The sequence below is a fragment of the Triticum aestivum genome, chromosome 7D (assembly GCF_018294505.1).
Source record: "Triticum aestivum cultivar Chinese Spring chromosome 7D, IWGSC CS RefSeq v2.1, whole genome shotgun sequence".
NCBI classification, from domain to species: Eukaryota; Viridiplantae; Streptophyta; class Magnoliopsida; order Poales; family Poaceae; genus Triticum; species Triticum aestivum.
Genome location: NC_057814.1, coordinates 77,972,916 through 77,992,872, shown reverse-complemented (window position 1 = coordinate 77,992,872; position 19,957 = coordinate 77,972,916).

The following is a 19,957-nucleotide window of genomic DNA, read 5'->3' as shown; positions in this document are numbered from 1 at the left end:
TGAGGCTTGCGGTGGCTATCATTATGTTCTCACCCTCACTGATGACTTGAGTAGATATGGGTATATCTACTTAATGAAACACAAGTCTGAGACCTTTGAAAAGTTCAAGGAATTTCAGAGTGAGGTTGAGAATCAACGTGATAGAAAAATAAAGTTCTTACGATCAGATCATGGAGGGGAATATTTGAGTCACGAATTTGGCACACACTTAAGGAAATGTGGAATTGGTTCACAACTCACGCCGCCTGGAACACCTCAGCGTAATGGTGTGTCCGAATGTCATAATCGCACTCTATTGGATATGGTGCGATCTATGATGTCTCTTACCGATCTACCGCTATCATTCTGGGGTTATGCTTTAGTGACTGCCGCATTCACTTTAAATAGGGCTCCGTCGAAATCCGTTGAGACGACACCGTATGAATTATGGTTTGGAAAGAAACCTAAGCTGTCGTTTCTTAAAGTTTGGGGATGCGATGCTTATGTCAAGAAACTTCAACCTGAAAAGCTCGAACCCAAGTCGGAAAAATGCGTCTTCATAGGATACCCTAAGGAAACCATCGGGTATACCTTCTACCTCAGATCCGAAGGCAAGATCTTTGTTGCCAAGAACGGGTCCTTTCTGGAGAAAGAGTTTCTCTCGAAAGAAGTAATTGGGAGGAAAGTGGAACTTGATGAGATGACCCCTCTCGAACCGGAAAGTAGCGCAGCACAAGAAAATGTTTCTGTGGTGCCTGCACCGACTAGAGAGGAAGTTAATGATGACGATCATGATCAAGTTACCACTGAACTTCGTAGGTCCACAAGGACACGTTCCGCACCAGAGTGGTACGACAACCCTGTCTTGGAAATCATGTTGTTGGACAACGGTGAACCTTCGAACTATGAAGAAGCAATGGAGGGTCCAGATTCCAACAAATGGCTTGAAGCCATGCAATCCGAGATAGGATCCATGTATGAAAACAAAGTGTGGACTTTGACAGACTTGCCCGATGATCGGCGAGCGATAGAAAATAAATGGATCTTTAAGAAGAAGACGGACGCGGATGGAAATGTTACCATCTATAAAGCTCGACTTGTCGCTAAGGGTTATCGACAAGTTCAAGGAGTTGACTACGATGAGACCTTCTCACCCGTAGCGAAGCTGAAGTCCGTCCGAATCATGTTAGCAATTGCCGCATTCTACGATTATGAAATATGGCAAATGGACGTCAAAACGACATTCCTTAAGGAAGAATTGTATATGATGCAACCGGAAGGTTTTGTCGATCCTAGGAATGCTGACAAAGTATGCAAGCTCCAGCGCTCAATCTATGGGCTGGTGCAGGCATCTCGGAGTTGGAACATTCGCTTTGATGAGATGATCAAAGCGTTTGGGTTTACACAGACTTATGGAGAAGCCTGTGTTTACAAGAAAGTGAGTGGGAGCTCTATAACATTTCTCATATTATATGTGGATGACATACTATTGATGGGAAATGATATAGAATTCTTGGAAAGTATAAAGGCCTACTTGAATAAGTGTTTTTCAATGAAGGACCTTGGAGAAGCTGCTTACATATTAGGCATCAAGACCTATAGAGATAGATCGAGACGCCTCATAGGTCTTTCACAAAGCACATACCTTGACAAGATATTGAAGAAGTTCAATATGGATCAGTCCAAGAAGGGATTCTTGCCTGTATTGCAAGGTGTGAGATTGAGCACGGCTCAATGCCCGACCACGGTAGAAGATAGAGAAAAGATGAGTGTCGTCCCCTATGCCTCGGCCATAGGGTCTGTTATGTATGCCATGCTATGTACCAGACCTGATGTAAACCTTGCCGTGAGTTTGGTAGGAAGGTACAAAAGTAATCCCGGCATGGAACACTGGACAGCGGTCAAGAACATCCTGAAGTACCTGAAAAGGACTAAGGGTATGTTTCTCGCTTATGGTGGTGACGAAGAGCTCGTCGTAAAGGGTTACGTTGATGCTAGCTTCGACACAGATCTGGATGACTCTAAGTCACAAACCGGATACGTGTATATTTTGAATGGTGGGGCAGTCAGCTGGTGCAGTTGCAAGCAAAGCGTCGTGGCGGGATCTACATGTGAAGCGGAGTACATGGCAGCCTCGGAGGCAGCACATGAAGCAATCTGGATGATGGAGTTCATTGCCGACCTAGGAGTTATTCCCAATGCATCGGGGCCGATGTCTCTCTTCTATGACAACACTGGAGCTATTGCCCTTGCCAAGGAGCCCAGGTTTCACAAGAAGACCAGGCACATCAAGCGCCGCTTCAACTCCATTCGTGAAAATGTTCAAAATGGAGACATAGATATTTGTAAAGTACATACGGATTTGAATGTCGCAGATCCGTTGACTAAACCTCTTCCACGGGCAAAACATGATCAACACCAGAACTCTATGGGTGTACGATTCATCACAATGTAACTAGATTATTGACTCTAGTGCAAGTGGGAGACCGTTGGAAATATGCCCTAGAGGCAATAATAAAATGGTTATTATTATATTTCCTTGTTCATGATAATTCTCTATTGTTCATGCTATAATTGTGTTATCCGGAAATCGTAATACATGTGTGAGCACATAGACCATAACATGTCCCTAGTGAGCCTCTAGTTGACTAGCTCGTTGATCAATAGATGGTTACGGTTTCCTGACCATGGACATTGGATGTCATTGATAACGGGATCACATCATTAGGAGAATGATGTGATGGACAAGACCCAATCCTAAGCATAGCACTAGATCGTGTAGTTCATTTGCTGAAGCTTTTCTAAATGTCAAGTATCATTTCCTTAGACCATGAGATCGTGCAACTCCCGGATACCGTAGGAATGCTTTGGGTGTACCAAACGTCACAACGTAACTGGGTGGCCATAAAGGTGCACTACAGGTATCTCCGAAAGTGTCTGTTGGGTTGGCTCGGATCGAGACTGGGATTTGTCACTCCGTATGACGGAGAGGTATCTCTGGGCCCACTCGGTATTGCATCATCATAATGAGCTCAATGTGACTAAGTAGTTAGTCACGGGATCATGCATTACGAAACGAGTAAAGTGACTTGCCGGTAACGAGATTGAACGAGGTATTGGGATACCGACGATCGAATCTCGGGCAAGTAACGTACCGATTGACAAAGGGAATTGTATACGGGATTACTTGAATCCTCGACATCGTGGTTCATCCGATGAGATCATCGAGGAGCATGTGGGAGCCAACATGGGTATCCAGATCCCGTTGTTGGTTATTGACAGGAGAGTCGTCTCAGTCATGTCTGCGTGTCTCCCGAACCCGTAGGGTCTACACACTTAAGGTTCGGTGACGCTAGGGTTGTAGAGATATTAGTATGCAGTAACCCAAAAGTTGTTCGGAGTCCCGGATGAGATCCCGGACATCACGAGGAGTTCCAGAATGGTCCGGAGGTAAAGATTTATATATAGGAAGTCCAGTTTCGGCCACCGGGAAAGTTTCGGGGGTCACCGGAAGGGTCCCGGGGGTCCACCGGAAGGGTCCCGGGGGTCCACCGGGTGGGGCCACCTATCCCGGAGGGCCCCATGGTCTGAAGTGGGAAGGGAACCAGCCCCTGGTGGGCTGGTGTGCCCCCCATGGGCCTCCCCCTGCGCCTAGGGTTGGAAACCCTGGGGGTGGGGGGCGCCCCACCTGACTTGGGGGGCAAGTCCCCGCCTTGGCCGCCGCCCCCCTTGAGATGGGATCTCCAGGGGCCGGCACCCCCCCATGGCCCCTATATAAAGGGGGGGGAGGGAGGGCTGTGCACCCAAGTCCCTGGCGCCTCCCTCTCCCCCCGTAACACCTCTCCCTCTCGCTGAGCTTGGCGAAGCCCTGCCGAGATCCCCACTGCTTCCACCACCACGCCGTCGTGCTGCTGGATCTCCATCAACCTCTCCTTTCCCCTTGCTGGATCAAGAAGGAGGAGATGTCTCTCCAATCGTACGTGTGTTGAACGCGGAGGTGCCGTCCGTTCGGCGCTAGGATCATTGGTGATTTGGATCACGACGAGTACGACTCCATCAACCCCGTTCTCTTGAACGCTTCCGCTCGCGATCTACAAGGGTATGTAGATGCACTCCTTCCCTCTCGTTGCTAGTAAACTCCATAGATTGATCTTGGTGATGCGTAGAAAATTTTAAATTTCTGCTACGATCCCCAACAATAAGAATTTTCCTTGGTCACGCCGGTTTTTATAGGAGTTTCATTAAGGACTTCTCAAAAATTTCTCGGCCTCTGACTAATTTATTACAAAAGGATATACCATTTGTTTTGATGATGATTGTGTAGAAGCATTGAAATACTTAAGAAAGCATTGATCTCTGCACCTATTGTTCAGCCACCTGATTGGAATTTACCTTTTGAAATTATGTGTGATGCCAGTGATTATGCTGTAGGTGCTGTTCTAGGGCAAAGAGTTGATAAGAAATTAAATGTTATTCAATATGCTAGTAAAACTCTAGAAAATGCCCAGAGAAATTATGCTACTACTGAAAAACAATTCTTAGCAGTTGTATTTGCTTGTGATAAGTTCAGACCTTATATTGTTGATTCTAAAGTAACTATTCACACTGATCATGCTGCTATTAAATATCTTATGGAAAAGAAATATGCTAAACCTAGACTTATTAGATGGGTTCTGTTGCTACAAGAATTTGATTTGCATATTATTGATAGAAAGGGAGCTGAGAACCCCGTTGCAGACAACTTGTCTAGGTTAGAAAATGTGCTTGATGACCCACTCCCTATTGATGATAGCTTCCCTGATGAACAATTAAATGTCATAAATGCTTCTCGTACACCTCCATGGTATGCTGATTATGCTAATTATATTGTTGCTAAATTTATACCACCTAGTTTCACATACCAGCAAAAGAAAAGTTTTTCTATGATTTGAGGCATTACTTTTGGGATGACCCACATCTTTATAAAGGAGTAGATGGTGTTATTAGACATTGTGTACCTGAGCATGAACAGGAACAGATCCTACGCAAGTGTCACTCCGAGGCTTATGGAGGACACCACGCTGGAGATAGAACTGCACATAAGGTATTGCAATCCGGTTTTATTGGCCTACTCTCTTCAAGGATGCCCGTAAGTTTGTCTTATCTTGTGATGAATGTCAAAGAATTGGTAATATTAGTAGACGCCAAGAAATGCCTATGAATTATTCACTTGTTATTGAACCATTTGATGTTTGGGGCTTCGATTATATGGGACCTTTTCCTGCCTCTATTGGTTACACACATATTTTAGTCGCTATTGATTACGTTACTAAGTGGGTAGAAACTTTTCCAACTAGTAGTGCTGATCATAACACTTCTATTAAAATGCTTAAAGAAGTTATTTTTCCGAGGTTTGGTGTCCCTAGATATTTAATGATTGATGGTGGCTCACATTTTATTCATGGTGCTTTTCGAAAAATGCTTGCTAAATATGATGTTAATCATAGAATTGCATCTCCTTATCACCTGCAGTCTAGTGGTCAAGTAGAATTGAGTAATAGAGAACTCAAATTAATTTTGCAAAAGACTGTTAATAGATCTAGAAAGAATTGGTCCAAGAAACTTGATGATGCATTATGAGCCTATAGAACTGCATATAAAAATCCTATGGGTATGTCTCCGTATAAAATGGTTTATGGAAAAGCATGTCACTTACCTCTCGAACTAGAACATAAGGCTTATTGGGCTATTAAAGAACTCAATTATGATTTCAAACTTGCCGGTGAGAAGAGGTTGTTCGACATTAGCTCACTTGATGAATGGAGAACCCAAGCCTATGAAAATGCCAATTTGTTTAAAGAAAAAGTTAAAAGATGTCATGACAAAAGGATACAAAAGTGTGAGTTTAATGTAGGTGATTATGTATTGTTATACAACTCTCATTTAAGATTTTTTGCAGGAAAACTTCTCTCTAAATGGGAAGGCCCTTAGATTATCGAGGAGGTCTATCGTTCCGGTGCCATAAAAATCAACAACTTCGAAGGCACAAATCCGAAGGTGGTGAACAGACAAAGAATTAAACATTATATCTCAGGTAATCCCATAAAAGTTGAAACCAATGTTATTGAAACCGTAACCCCAGAGGAATACATAAGGGACACTTTCTGGAACCTTTCAGACTCCGAAAAGGAATAGGTATGTGGTACGGTAAGTAAACCGACTCCAAAACAGTTCTAATGGCAATTTTTCTCCGTTTTGGAATATTTAGAAAAATAGAAAAATAAGAAGCAGTCCGGGAAGGACACGAGGCCTCCACGAGGGTGGAGGGCGCGCCCCCTACCTCGTGGGCACCTCGTGTGCTCTCCGGACTCCGTTTTCTTGCACGATATGTATTTTGGTCGGTAAAAATTCATCATATAATCTCCCAAAGGTTTGGACTTCTGTACCACGCAAATATCCTCTGTTCTTGTTTCGAGCTGTTTTGCTGACAGATCTGGATCATCATGACGTCTCCAAGTGCCCCAAGGACAAGTTCTTCGAGAAGGTCATCAATCCCTACCTCGCGGAGGTGCTGCAACACCCTCAAACCATTGAGATGCATGAGGGGGTGCTGCACATCCGCGATGTTGAGGGACCACGGAGGACCGGAAGCGTGGAGACAAGGCTTGAAGTAATGGAGCAACAAGTTTTCAAGTGTCAGGTGATGGTGGAGCGTGGACTTGACTCCAATCACATTATGATCACGGAGTTCACCAACAACCACAAGCTAGATGCCAAGGACATTGGGGAGGCCATCTTCAAGCTTCACGAGAAAATCGAGCACCTCCAAGCCCAAATCTATGACCTGCAAAACCAAAACTGTGAGTATGAATATAGATTCAAGAGGATGAGTTTGGCTGCAGATTTAAGGATTCCGGAGACTCGATCATCCTTCTATGATGGTGAGCCTATGCCTTGGAAGATGGACGACAAGCCTACATCATCAACAATCCCTTCACCAGCAAAGGAGATATAATCACTTGGGTATGGGCACTCCCCTTGGCAACTGCCAAGCTTGGGGGAGGTGCCCCGGTATCGTATCACCACCACATCTCTATCTTTACCGTTTTTCTTAGTTTGATCCTTTTAGTAGTATCTAGATCTAGTAGACTAAAGTTTATGGCATGATCTAGTTTTGAGTTTTGCTTTTTGATCCCTTTATGTAATCGAGTCCGTGAGCTATATAATAAAGATTAGTGTTGAGTCAAGGGCTTGATTATCTTGCTATGATCTTGAGGGAATAAAAGAAAAAGAAAAAGAATAAAAAGAAACAAAAAGATCATATTGATCTTATGGAGAGTAATGACTTCACATAGAAAGAGTATGATGATTAAAAATTGTTGAGAGTTGACAAACATAGCTTTGGTCATCGTTGCAATTAATAGGAAGTAATAAAGAAAGAGAGGTTTCACATATAAATATACTATCTTGGACATCTTTTATGATTGTGAGCACTCATTAAAATATGACATGCTAAAGAGTTGATGTTGGACAAGGAAGACAACGTAATGGGTTATGTTTTCTTATATCTGAGAGAAAGTATATTATCATAGATCATCCAACATGTTGAGCTTGCCTTCCCCCCTCATGCTAGCCAAATTCTTTGCACCAAGTAGAGATACTACTTGTGCTTCCAAAAACCCTTAAACCAGTTTTGCCATGAGAGTCCACCATATCTACCTATGGATTGAGTAAGATCCTTCAAGTAAGTTGTCATCGGTGCAAGCAATAAAAATTGCTCTCTAAATATGTATGATTGATTGTTGTGGAGGAAATAAGCTTTATACGATCTTGTGATGTGGAAGAAATAAAAGCGACGGACTGCATAATAAAGGTCCATATCACAAGTGGCAATATAAAAGTGACGTTCTTTCGCATTAAGATTTTGTGCATCCAACCTTGAAAGCGCATGGCAACCTCTGCTTCCCTCTGCGAAGGGCCTATCTATTATTATTATCTTCTACCTTATGCAAGAGTCATGGTGAACTTCACCTTTCCTTTTTACATTTTATCCTTTGGCAAGCACAGGGTGTTGGAAAGATCCTGATATATATATATATATATATATATATATATATATATATATATATATATATATATATAATTGGATGTAAGTTAGCATGAACTATTATTGTTGACATTATCCTTGAGGTAAAAGGTTGGGAGGCGAAACTATAAGCCCCTATCTTTCTCTATGTCCGGTTAAAACTCCGTAACCACAAGTATTGCGCGAGTGTTAGCAATTATGAAAGACTAAATGATAGTTGAGTATGTGGACTTGCTAGAAAGCCCTGACATAGACTCTTTCTGATGTTATGATAAATTGCAATTGCCTCAATGACTGAGATTATAGTTTGTTAGTTCTCAATAAAGTTTCTGATTCGTACTTTGCATTGTGAATAGATTATTACTTGAGCATAAGAAATCATATGACAATATTCATATATGTTGCTGTTATGAGAATAATCATGATGCCCTCATGTCCGTATTTTATTTTTTCGACACCTCTACCTCTAAACATGTGGACATATTTATCGTTGTCCGCTTCCGTTTGAGGATAAGCGAGGTCTAAGCTTGGGGGAGTTGATACGTCCATCTTGCATCATGCTTTTATATTGATATTTATTGCATTATGGGCTGTTATTACACATTATGTCACAATACTTATGCCTATTCTCTCTTATTTTACAAGGTTTACATAAGGAGGGAGAATGCCGGCAGCTAGAATTCTGGGCTAGAAAAGGAGCAAATATTAGAGACCTATTCTGCACAACTCCAAAAGTCCTGAAACTCCACGAAAGTTATTTTTGGAAATAATAAAAAATACTGAGCGGAAGAAATACGTCAGGGGGGCCTCCACCTGTCCACGAGGGTGGGGGCGCGCCCCCTGCCTCGTGGGCCCCCTGTTGGCCCTCCGGTGCCCATCTTCTGCTATATGAAGTCTTTCGTCCGAAGAAAAATCATAAGCAAGCTTTCGGGACGAGACTCCGCCGCCACGAGGCAGAACCTTGGCGGAACCAATCTAGGGCTCCGGCAGAGCTGTTCTGTCAGGGACACTTCCCTCCGAGAGGGGGAAATCATCGCCATCGTCATCACCAACGCTCCTCTCATCGGGAGAGGGCAATCTCCATCAACATCTTCACCAGCACCATCTCCTCTCAAATCCTAGTTCATCTCTTGTATCCAATTCTTGTCTCTAAGTCTGGGATTGCTACCTGTAGGTTGCTAGTAGTGTTGATTACTCCTTGTAGTTGATGCTAGTTGGTTTATTTGGTGGAAGATCATATGTTCAGATCCTATATGCATATTAATACTCCTTTGATTATGAACATGAATATGCTTTGTGAGTAGTTACGTTTGTTCCAGAGGACATGGGAGAAGTCTTGCTATTAGTAGTCATGTGAATTTGGTATTCGTTCGATATTTTGATGAGATGTATGTTGTCTATCCTCTAGTGGTGTTACGTGAACGTCGACTACATGACACTTCACCATTATTTGGGCCTAGAGGAAGGCATTGGGAAGTAATAAGTAGATGATGGGTTGCTAGAGTGACAGAAGCTTAAACCCTAGTTTATGCGTTTCTTCGTAAGGGGCTGATTTGGATCCATATGTTTCATGCTATGGTTAGGTTTACCTTAATACTTTTGTTGTAGTTGCGGATGCTTGCAATAGAGGTTAATCATAAGTGGGATGCTTGTTCAAGTAAGGGCAGCACCCAAGCACCGGTCCACCCACATATCAAATTATCAAAGTACCGAACGCGAATCATATGAACGTGATGAAAACTAGCTTGACGATAATTCCCAAGTGTCTTCGGGAGCGCTTTTCTCTATATAAGAGTTTGTCCAGGCTTGTCCTTTGCTACAAAAAGGATTGGGCCACCTTGCTTCACTTTATTTACTTTTGTTACTTGTTTCTCGTTACCAATTATCTTATCACAAAACTATCTGTTACCTATAATTTCAGTGCTTGCAGAGAATACCTTGCTGAAAACCGCTTATCATTTCCTTCCGCTCCCCGTTGGGTTCGACACTCTTACTTATCGAAAGGACTACGATAGATCCCCTACACTTGTGGGTCATCAATGCTCTCACGCCTTTCCAGGTATAAGAACTACATTTTGAATAGTTTCGATAACACTTTCACTTGAACTTACCATTGTTTGGTTATAGGTTACTTGGCGGGGCCGTATAGTGATGATCGAGAGTGGGGGTTCGAGCTGAACAACATGTGCAAGCAGGACCGGCTTCTCTTCCGGCACATCATGCCCATGATTTGTGTCTATGCCGTGGAGTACCACTTGCCATAGCGCGTTGCCGCACAATTGGGTAAGGCGCAACACACACCACCAGTCGGCCACAATACCGGTGGCTACGACCTACACCAGTGAGTACCACAAGCCGTCCTCATCGATTCTAAGTTCTTGTTTTGATGTTTTACATTCATACAAGAAGGGTGTTTTACATTCTTTCTTATGCATTGCAGGATGAGCAGGCAGAAGAATCAATCAATCACAGATTGGGAAGCCGAACATGCGAGATACGTGAAGGAATGGAACTAGTGGAAAGGAGCAAAGACACGAAGAGGACGAGTACGAGGATCACATGCTGTGGTACGACGATGGCATCAAGCATCGTCTGCGTTTGAGGCCCCAGTGGACGACAACAGATGCCGAAGACCTGTTCAATGACGCCTCCGAGAATGAAGCCTACAACGAGAGCATCAGAGAGCTTCGAGGCGGGTTTAGGGAGTACGGACCCCTCATGAACAGACTGGTATGTTGTTTTTACCTCTTTTGAACAGACGGTTGGTTGAAATCAGCTTTTAGTGCTACTGACTCGTTTTATTACTTTGCAGTCTTCGGAGCTGAACAAAAGCAGTTTTCATGCCTCTGATGCGCTTAGTGTTATCCCTGGGACTCGAGCTAGTGAGAACAAGTTGAGGAAAACGGTGAAGGTAATACGGAGTTCATTTTCGTTATCATTGGACATTCGAGAAGTTCATATTGTTTCGTTATCATTGCAGAAATATGTCAACAAAGCACGCCGGCTTGTGGGCCTGCTTGGGTGCGCTACAAACTCCGAGGATGTTTTTTTGCCTGCACCGATGTGTAGCCTCGCTTCATCGAGCCATGCACCCTCTTCATCTAGGGCGGTTCAAGATGACGAGGAGGAGAGCGAGGACGATGATGATGAAGAGGAAGATGAAGAAGAGGGCGCAGAAGAAGAACATGGTGAGGAGGAAGAGGACGATGAGGAGGAGGAGGAGTACGATGATGACGACGGACCTCCAGCAACTCAGCCAACCCAGCGTGAGAAGAGGAATGTGCCGAAGAAGGATTGGAAGAGTCCATCCTTGTTTCAGAAAGCACGTCCTACCGCTCGCAAGAAGACGGCGACCGAGAAGCGATCCAAGGATAACGAGGACCGAACATCGAAGAGGGGAGGGAAGGACTGAAGTTGCTGCCGTGTCGTTGAACTAAAAACTTGCATATTTGCTTCGTGAACCATATGGATTTGCTCGTGAAACTGTTTCGTTAATTTGCTATGCATAACTTGGTGAAAACCTTTATGGATGTCTATTTGCTATGTATCCAACCTATCTTATTTATAGATTTGTGGTGTGTGCTTCATATATCATACCGCCGAGCGCCCCGGCGGTAGGGTGTGCACCCCTACCGCTGAGCTGTTCAATTTTTTGGTCACAGAAACTTAGCACATGCTCCCGCCCTGCCGCCGCTCCCTATGGCGGTAGGTTGTGGTCTCCTACCGCCGCGCCCTATGGCGGTAGGGTTTGGGAATTTATAAACCCAACCGCCCCGGCCACCCCACCCCAACCCTTATCCCCACCCACGCAGCTGCCTTCTTCTTCCTCTCGCCCATTTTCTCATCTCCTCCACTTCCCCCCTCCGATCTTCTTCGTTGATTCACGGATTTTGCGGATCGAGATGGCTTCGGAAAGAGGAAGGTAAGCTCCTCCCATCCCCCAATTAGTTTGAGTCAACTCAATCCGCTTTCTTATAGCCTAAAAAGGTTCATGTTCATGTTCAAAATCATGGGAATCCCTAGTTGATATGATGAACCTAGATGATTGCAATGTGATGAACCTAGTTGATGAACCCTAGCTTTAGTTTTTTTGACCATATGAGGAACCCTCCCTAGTTGATATGATGAACCCTAGAACCTAGATGATTGCAATGTGATGAACCTAGTTGATGAACCCTAGGTTTAGTTTTTTTTACCATATGAGGAACCCTCCCTAGTTGACGAACCCTAGGTTTAGGCTTAGATTTTTTTTAACAAATGTTGAACCATCAACTTCTCAATTTTTTTGTTAACAAAATTTATGATATGATGAATTTTGGAGTTAGCAAAATTTATATGATGCAAGTAGTGGAGTAAATATGATATGATATGATATTGCATTTGACCCATCATGATATATGTATTTTATTTAGTTAATGATGAACTTTTGTTATTCATCCATATGTTTAGGTCTGCAACAGTGGCGCAACCATCGCCCATTCATCTCCAACACGACCCGTCTGGCTTGCCACTTCCGTACGTGTACGAGTCCTTCCCCGAGCTTCTGCAACCGGTGAGTGCTTTTTCAGACGAGTTCCTACAGGCGACGAGGGCAGTGTGGTGGCACGAGAGGGCAGAACGGATCGCCGACGATGTGAAGTCTTGGTCGCTGAGTGTGAAGGAGTTGAAGAGAGTGACTGCAGAGATGGAGGGAGATCCAGCTATCTCCCGTGAACGCCGTGAAGCGGCCATTGAAGTTGCCAAGCAGCACTCCAACTGGGAGCTGCGCAATTTGGGCCGGAGGATCTACTTCGAGAGCAACGCGGAGGAGAGAGCCAGGATGCCGCCCCCAACTGCATCGGCGTTCGATATCATCAGCTGGGGAAGGGCGGAGGCGAAAACTCCAGCTGGCAAGGCAAGGTGGGAGTGCTTGAACGGTCGGATGCCGACCAGCGTTCCGCCTCCGCCTGAACCGGTGGATCCGCTGCCGTATCTGTCTCCACGGCCAGGCCTAACATATGAGGGGGGAGGTCTACCCGCCCTATAAACATGTCTATTTCATATGCATCTATGTGTTCGTAGGGGTTGTCAAACTATGTGGACAAGTTTGCTATTTCCTACTTATGTGAGCTCATATTTGCTATGTTGAACTATTTGATATTTGCTATGTGGAAACTGTTTGATATGTGGAATCTATGTGTAAACTGTTTGATATTTGCTATGTGGAACTTTATTAATATGTGAGCTCATATTTTGCCTCCTTGTAAAAACTATGTGAAACTTGTGACAAAACAAACAATCAATAAAACTTGTAAAAACCTGAACCCACAGGAGCCTACCGCCAAGACATACGGCGGTAGGGTAACTCAACCTACCGCCAAGACCTGCGGTGGTAGGGTGTTGCGCTGGCCGTTAGCTAACGGAAGTGGGCCGTCCATGCCACTGCCGGAAGCCCTGGCGGTAGCCTGCGTGAACCTACCGCCCAGACCTTTGGCGGTAGCAAAAGGGTCAGATGTCAATTTTTTTTAAAAGTGAGGCCAGATCCCGATTTTGTTTGTAAAAATGGTCAAAACACGAAATTTGGTCCCTGCAGACCTGCTCGCACCCGCACGAGAGCACTCTGTGCGCCTCGCGCTGCTTGGGCCGTGTGGGCCTGGTACACGCAATGCTCTAGCCTGCTGTCGGCACACGCCTGCTGCCCAGTCGCCGTCAAGCCACATGCCCTACGTCGCGCTGCTTCCGCCTTGATCGATCCGATCCCGCCGAGAACTCTGCCTATTTCCGTGCTCGATTTCACCGAAAAAATACTGCTCTAAACTGCGCCTCAATTGATTTTCCGTCGACTACTCATAGCCTGGGATCACCTCGCTGTCTTGACTCTATCCAATCTCCTGCTGAACGCTCCCGAGCGATCAACTTTTCGACACCATCCTCTAGATCAACACACCAACAACCTTCGAACAACCTAGCTCATGATACCACTTGTTAGAATAAATCCGAGGACACTGAGATTTGTTAATGAGGTTCACCGATATGGCTACATTCCCGGGACTTGACTACGGACGCTCCTCCCCGTGACACCATCACAATACCGCCCCCAGGCCACCCGGGCGCCGGCTCCCCCTTGCACGCCTGTGCTATTATGTTGGCATATGTTACATCGTGTGTTTACCCCCACTATATATGAGAGGCCTAGGATACAAGTATCCTGCTAGGACACGACTCCGTACCCTATAAATACAATACAGCCCATTGTCCAACTGTAACCTACCTTGTACACTATATTCGACATAACTCTAACAAATGTCCGACTTCAAATTAATAAAGTCATCAACCGGTTAGGATACAAGGCCGCAATTACGAAGGCAACAACTTGACAACAAAAACTGAAAGATTAAATGTAGGGCTCGTTACGACCAAAGCAGTAGATCTCGCGCAGACAGAATAGCATAACACAAGCACCCAATATAACTAGTAGACAAAAAAAACCCGTCCAGAACCTTCTGCAATCTTAAAAAAAAACAAATCGCGTTTGTGGTGTCGTATAGTCTATTAGCTAGAGAAAAGTGTGTGTTTCCGACGAAATGCCAAGTATTCCCCGCATGGGAATGCACCAGCCTGTTTTCCGGCTGCTGCAATTTTATCACAAACGTTCTCTGACTAGTTTTTCATCCGTGTTGTCATACAAATGTTGTCTCGTCGGTTTTCTACTTGATTTTCTCATTTCAGGGAAAATATTTCTATGTAATTCTAACATTTTTGTTTCAAAAATATTTCCTATAAATAAGTTATGGAAAAATATTCATATATTTTTCAAAAATATTTATCATGTATTTTAAAAAGGCTTCATGTGCTAAAAATGCATGTGTTTAAATTTCCTATTTTTTTGAAATTTTCGGTAAAAAGGTTCATGTATTAATAATAGTTCATGTATTGAAAAGAAGAAAAAAGTAAACAAACAGTGGAATACGGAAACAAATATAGAAACAGAAATGAATGGAAAAGAAAAATTATAATGAACAAAATAAAAACAGGAAAATCTGGAGAAAATAGGAAAATAACAGAAAAAACAAACAGTAAATCAAAAAAAACTGAAAACAGCTATTCAAAATAAACTGCTATATGGGCCGGCCCATGTAGTAGCGTCTATTCTTTGCTATGAGCAAAAAATACAAGTCCCAAGAAGTAAATTTTTTTTAAACACAGTACAGACACAAGCAAGAAGCAACTATTTGAGGGGTACCTTGGGACCTGCTGGCAGCGGACATTAACGTGCATATGAGCTGCTGCCAGTCTGACAGCTTGTTAGCGAGCGGGGCGTGTGAGTGCAGGAGCACTCCGGCGTGCCATGTGGCGCGCTCCAGTGCTTGCACATATCACGCGGCGGCCGTTTACCTCATCAGAACGGTTTATTTTCCTTTTTTGTTTATCGACCTTTTGTTTTTCAAGTATTTCGTTGTTGGTTTTTTCAGGAGCATGTGCTTTTTGCGCTTTTACGTGTTCTCCCCCAAAAGTAAAGCAGCACAATTGTGCTTCACGTGACGCACAGTTATGCATCTAGCATGAAAGCACAACTATGCTTCCTCAAAAGTGAAGCAGAATTAGTGCAATTTTGAAGCACGGGTTAATACAGTTTTGAAACACATATTTCACCTAAGTTTTGAAGCACGAGTTAGTACAGTTTTGAAGGACATATTCCACCCATAAAAAGTTTGTCAAAACCTATCAATATGGTATCTTGTTTTGAAGATCTCGACGCGAGAAGTGCAAAGGTGAAAATGGTTCGTAATTTGGACACCATCAAGAAACAAATCATTTTTTAACCAAATCTACGAAAAAGCACAAATAAATCCACTTATCTCTCCTTGTGCGCGGGAAAATATCTGTCAAAAACTCCCTGATTGTGACAAGTGACACACATGCGATGTGATCCTTGTCATCACTAGAAAGGGTCTGAGTGATCTTTGCAACATGCACCCCTTAACTACTGATTTCAGAGTTTCCTACTAGATGGGCACGTGTGCATTGGATTTTGACTCCGGCCGAATCCAAGCTTTGTCCGTGGCATATAACTTGGATTAGTCTTGAGACGTCCTATTTGGAGCTCAGTAAGACGAATAACTGCCCAAACAAATAGCTTTTGTGCTTGTATAAATGTTCGTGCAATCTTTGAAGAAAATCAAGCATTTTCAAACAATGCTCATGCAACTAAAAACATATTAACAGATTTTAGTAAAATATTCATGTAAATTGAGAAGAATGTAGCACACTTTTTTTTAAACATATAATTATAAAATAATTATATTTTAATGTGATAATTTTATGATTATTTTATTGTTATGTGAACAATATTATTTTAAAGTGTGTTATGTTCTTCTAAATTTACATGAACACTTTACTAATTTTTTTTAATATTTTTAAAACTGCATGAGCATTGTTTGAAAAAATGCGTGATTTCTTCAAAGATTACACGGGCACTTTTTCGAAAAATGATCACCCTGCTTAAATTACTTCCCTGCCACCTGCGTAATCCCCTGGTTCACGTCCAGTAGCGCGTCCGTGACCGGCACGAGGTCGGGTTAGATGAATAGCTCATTTTCTCGAAACCGACGGCTAGCCAAGAAGGGTTCACCATGCGCTGATCGGCCATTGAGTCACAGAAGAACGTGCATCTCATTCCACGCAAAAGCTACTGCACGCGGCGGCGAAGATCCTGTTGGGACACTGCCTGGAGAGCTCGGACGGTGGACAATGCCACGGCGTAGGGAACCCGGGAAGGCCTAGCCACTCCAGTGGTTGCGAGAGGGAAGCCGGGACGCTTCAAGGGGAAGATGGCGCCGTTGCGCCCCGGAGAGCTGGATCTCCACTAGTAGAAAAAGAGGCTTCCATACGCCCCCATTAGTCCTCAAAATAATCGAATCGCGATCAAAGGGGTCTTTAGTCGCGGTTCGGAAGGAGACCCGCGACCAACTATCTGGGCCCAGCGCGCTCGGTCGACAGCTGGGGCTCGGGAGGGGCTTTAGTCCCGGTTGGCCTGGCCAACCGGGACTAAAGGTCCTCAGGCTGGCCCGAAGGCCTTTAGTCGCGGTTGGCCAGACCAACCGGGATTAAAGGTTAGACCTTTAGTCCCGGTTGGTCTGGCCAACCGCGACTAATGGCCCGAACCTTTAGTCGCGGTTGGCCAGACCAACCGGGACTAAAGGTAACCTTTAGTCCCGGTTGGTCTGGCCAACCGCGACTAAAGGGATTTGAGGCCTCATTTCCAAACTCTACCACACCCCCCCCCCCCCCCGGATCGTCTTTTCAGTTTTAGAAAAAACAAAAGAAAATGATGGAAATGTCAAAAAAATAAAATAAAATAAGTTTCCCATGTGATATGTGGTCTAGTTGTTGGGAAAATTAACAAATATGAATTTCGACTTTATTTGCAAAATCTCTCTGGAATTTCTTAAAATGGGCATAACTTTTGCATACGAACTCGGATGAAAAAGTTTTTTATATGAAAAATCATCTACTCGAAAAGTTACATCCGAATTTAACCGGGGGAACCCCGTTAAACATTTTTAAAATCCTCAAAAACCTAACAGAAAAAAAGATACGGGGCTTTTAAGATCTGGAGAGGTAAAAAAATTCAAACTAATTATTGGTCAAACTGTGGTCAAACAATGGTCAAACTAATTATTCTAGAATATTAGTGTTACTAAATAATTATTTCAGTTTTTTTTTAAATTTTGGTCAAATCTGGTCAAACTGTGGTCAAACAGTGGTCAAACAATGGTCAAACTAATTATTCCACAAATATTAGTGTTACTAAATAATTATTGTTTTTTAAAACAATAGTTTCAAACTCAAACAGTGAAATGTGTCACTTCATGCTCAAGCTAAATTCCTGAGGGTTAATAGAATTGACATCCTACTATTGTCAGGAAAACAACAAGTGCAGACTTGGAAACGAGGGAGAATAGAACCCGGAAGTTAAGCGTGCTCAGGCTGGAGTAGTGAGAGGATGGGTGACCGTCCGGGAAGTTAGATGATTTGGAATGATGAGGGGTGATTAGAGATTAGAGGATAAATTGAGCAGTGATGAGGGGTGGTGATTAGAGATTAGAGGTTAAAATAATTCAGAAATTTGAAAAATTAAAAAAAATCGCAAAAAACCAGGTTTAAACCTGCGGAGGAGGCCTTTAGTCCCGATTAGCCACGAGAACCGGGACTAAAGGACGGGCCTTTAGTCCCGGTTAGCCACGAGAACCGGGACTAAAGCCTTTAGTCGCGGTTTGTAAGAGGCGCGACTAAAGGGGGGGTCTTTAGTCGCGCATATTTAGTCCCGGTTGCACAGCCGGGACTAAAGGCCTTTGCGAACCGGGACTAAAGGCCTTTTTTCTACCAGTGCTTGTATCCTAACGTGGTTTTGGTTGAGCGGGATGATGTATGAGAACAAGTATAATAAGGTGACGTAAGCGGGTTGTAAGACTTAAAATACTATATATTTGTTGAGTTGGATGAAAGAGAAGAGAAGAGAGAAAATAAGCGGGGTGTAGATTTACAGTCGGCTGTAGCACGGGCTCGAAGAAGATATGTGAGTGTATGATGGGCCATGTGATGAAAAACTAGTACTTCCTTGTAGCTCACTACTATACATGTTGGCTATTACTTACATTGGCTATAGATGACATGACAACATGTTATAGCCACGGATCAGCTATATTATTAACCATGCTCTCACGTATTTATAGCACATGTAGCAGTAGAGGTGTCTACTGTAACTGCTGGGTTCCTAGTAGTAAATCAACGCTACCTGTTAATTGAATTTCTGTGTTGGAAATAGGGGTTGCATCGGGAACCCAAGGTCTCTTGGGTATGTTTGGTTGCTTTCTCGCTGCATCCTGGCTTGCTCACCCTGGCTCAACGGAGGCTGGTTGAGAAAAATACAGGGGAAAAACTAACATCTACACATTGTTTGGTTACTCGCATCTAGTCCTCTTGCATTAGACTACCCATAATGGGAGTAACATAGGTAGTAACATCATATATATCTAAATAAAATAGATGATGTGGCAAGCAATAAATAAAGAAAAAGAGGCATGTAGTAACATAGCTAGTTACTACTAATATGAGTAACAACACACATATCAAGGCAATATGAGTTTATAGCATAATAAATGAAGTGTTGCATGTTACCACACATATGTTACTCCCCACCATAGAGGTAGTAACATAGAGTAGTAACATGAGCATGTTACTACTCTATGTTACTACCCATTGTGGCTAGTCTTAGGGAAGCAATTTTGCCATAGCATTTGGTTGCCTGCATTGACTCGGACCATGCAACTACACGGTGTTTGGTTGTATACACGGGATATGATTAAGAGCATAGACTTACACTTAACACACACACTATGCCTCGCTACTGCGGTGGATGGTGACTGCGGCGCCGCGGTGAACAAGTTGGTAGTGTCGCTGCCAAAGAGAAAGTATGTGTGAAGGAGCGCTAAAGCAGAGAACAGGGGAGGAGAAATGCAGTGCGTGTCGGACCATGGCAACTGCGATGGATGGTGGTCGTTGCTCCGCGTCCGACATGATGAGCACGGAGTCGTGCGCGAGCGACCCTGTCAGTGGCGTGGTGAACTAGTTGCTAGCCTTGTCGCCGCAGAGAATGTCCGCACGGAGACAGAGGACGGAGGGGGGGGGGGGAATATAGTGCTCGCAACATGGCAGCGTTAGTGCAGTAGGACGAGAGAGGGGCTGCCGAGATGACCTATGCCAGAAATGACTCCAGTGTAGTAGGATGCGGGCAAGGAGGTCAAGAGGAACAACGTCGGCATCGAGAGAGACGAATAGAAAGGTTTTAAGGTAGAGGACAGAGGAGAAAAAATACAGTGTGCATGCCATGGAGGCTTCAGTGCAGTAGAATCATGTAGAGTAGACCGACAT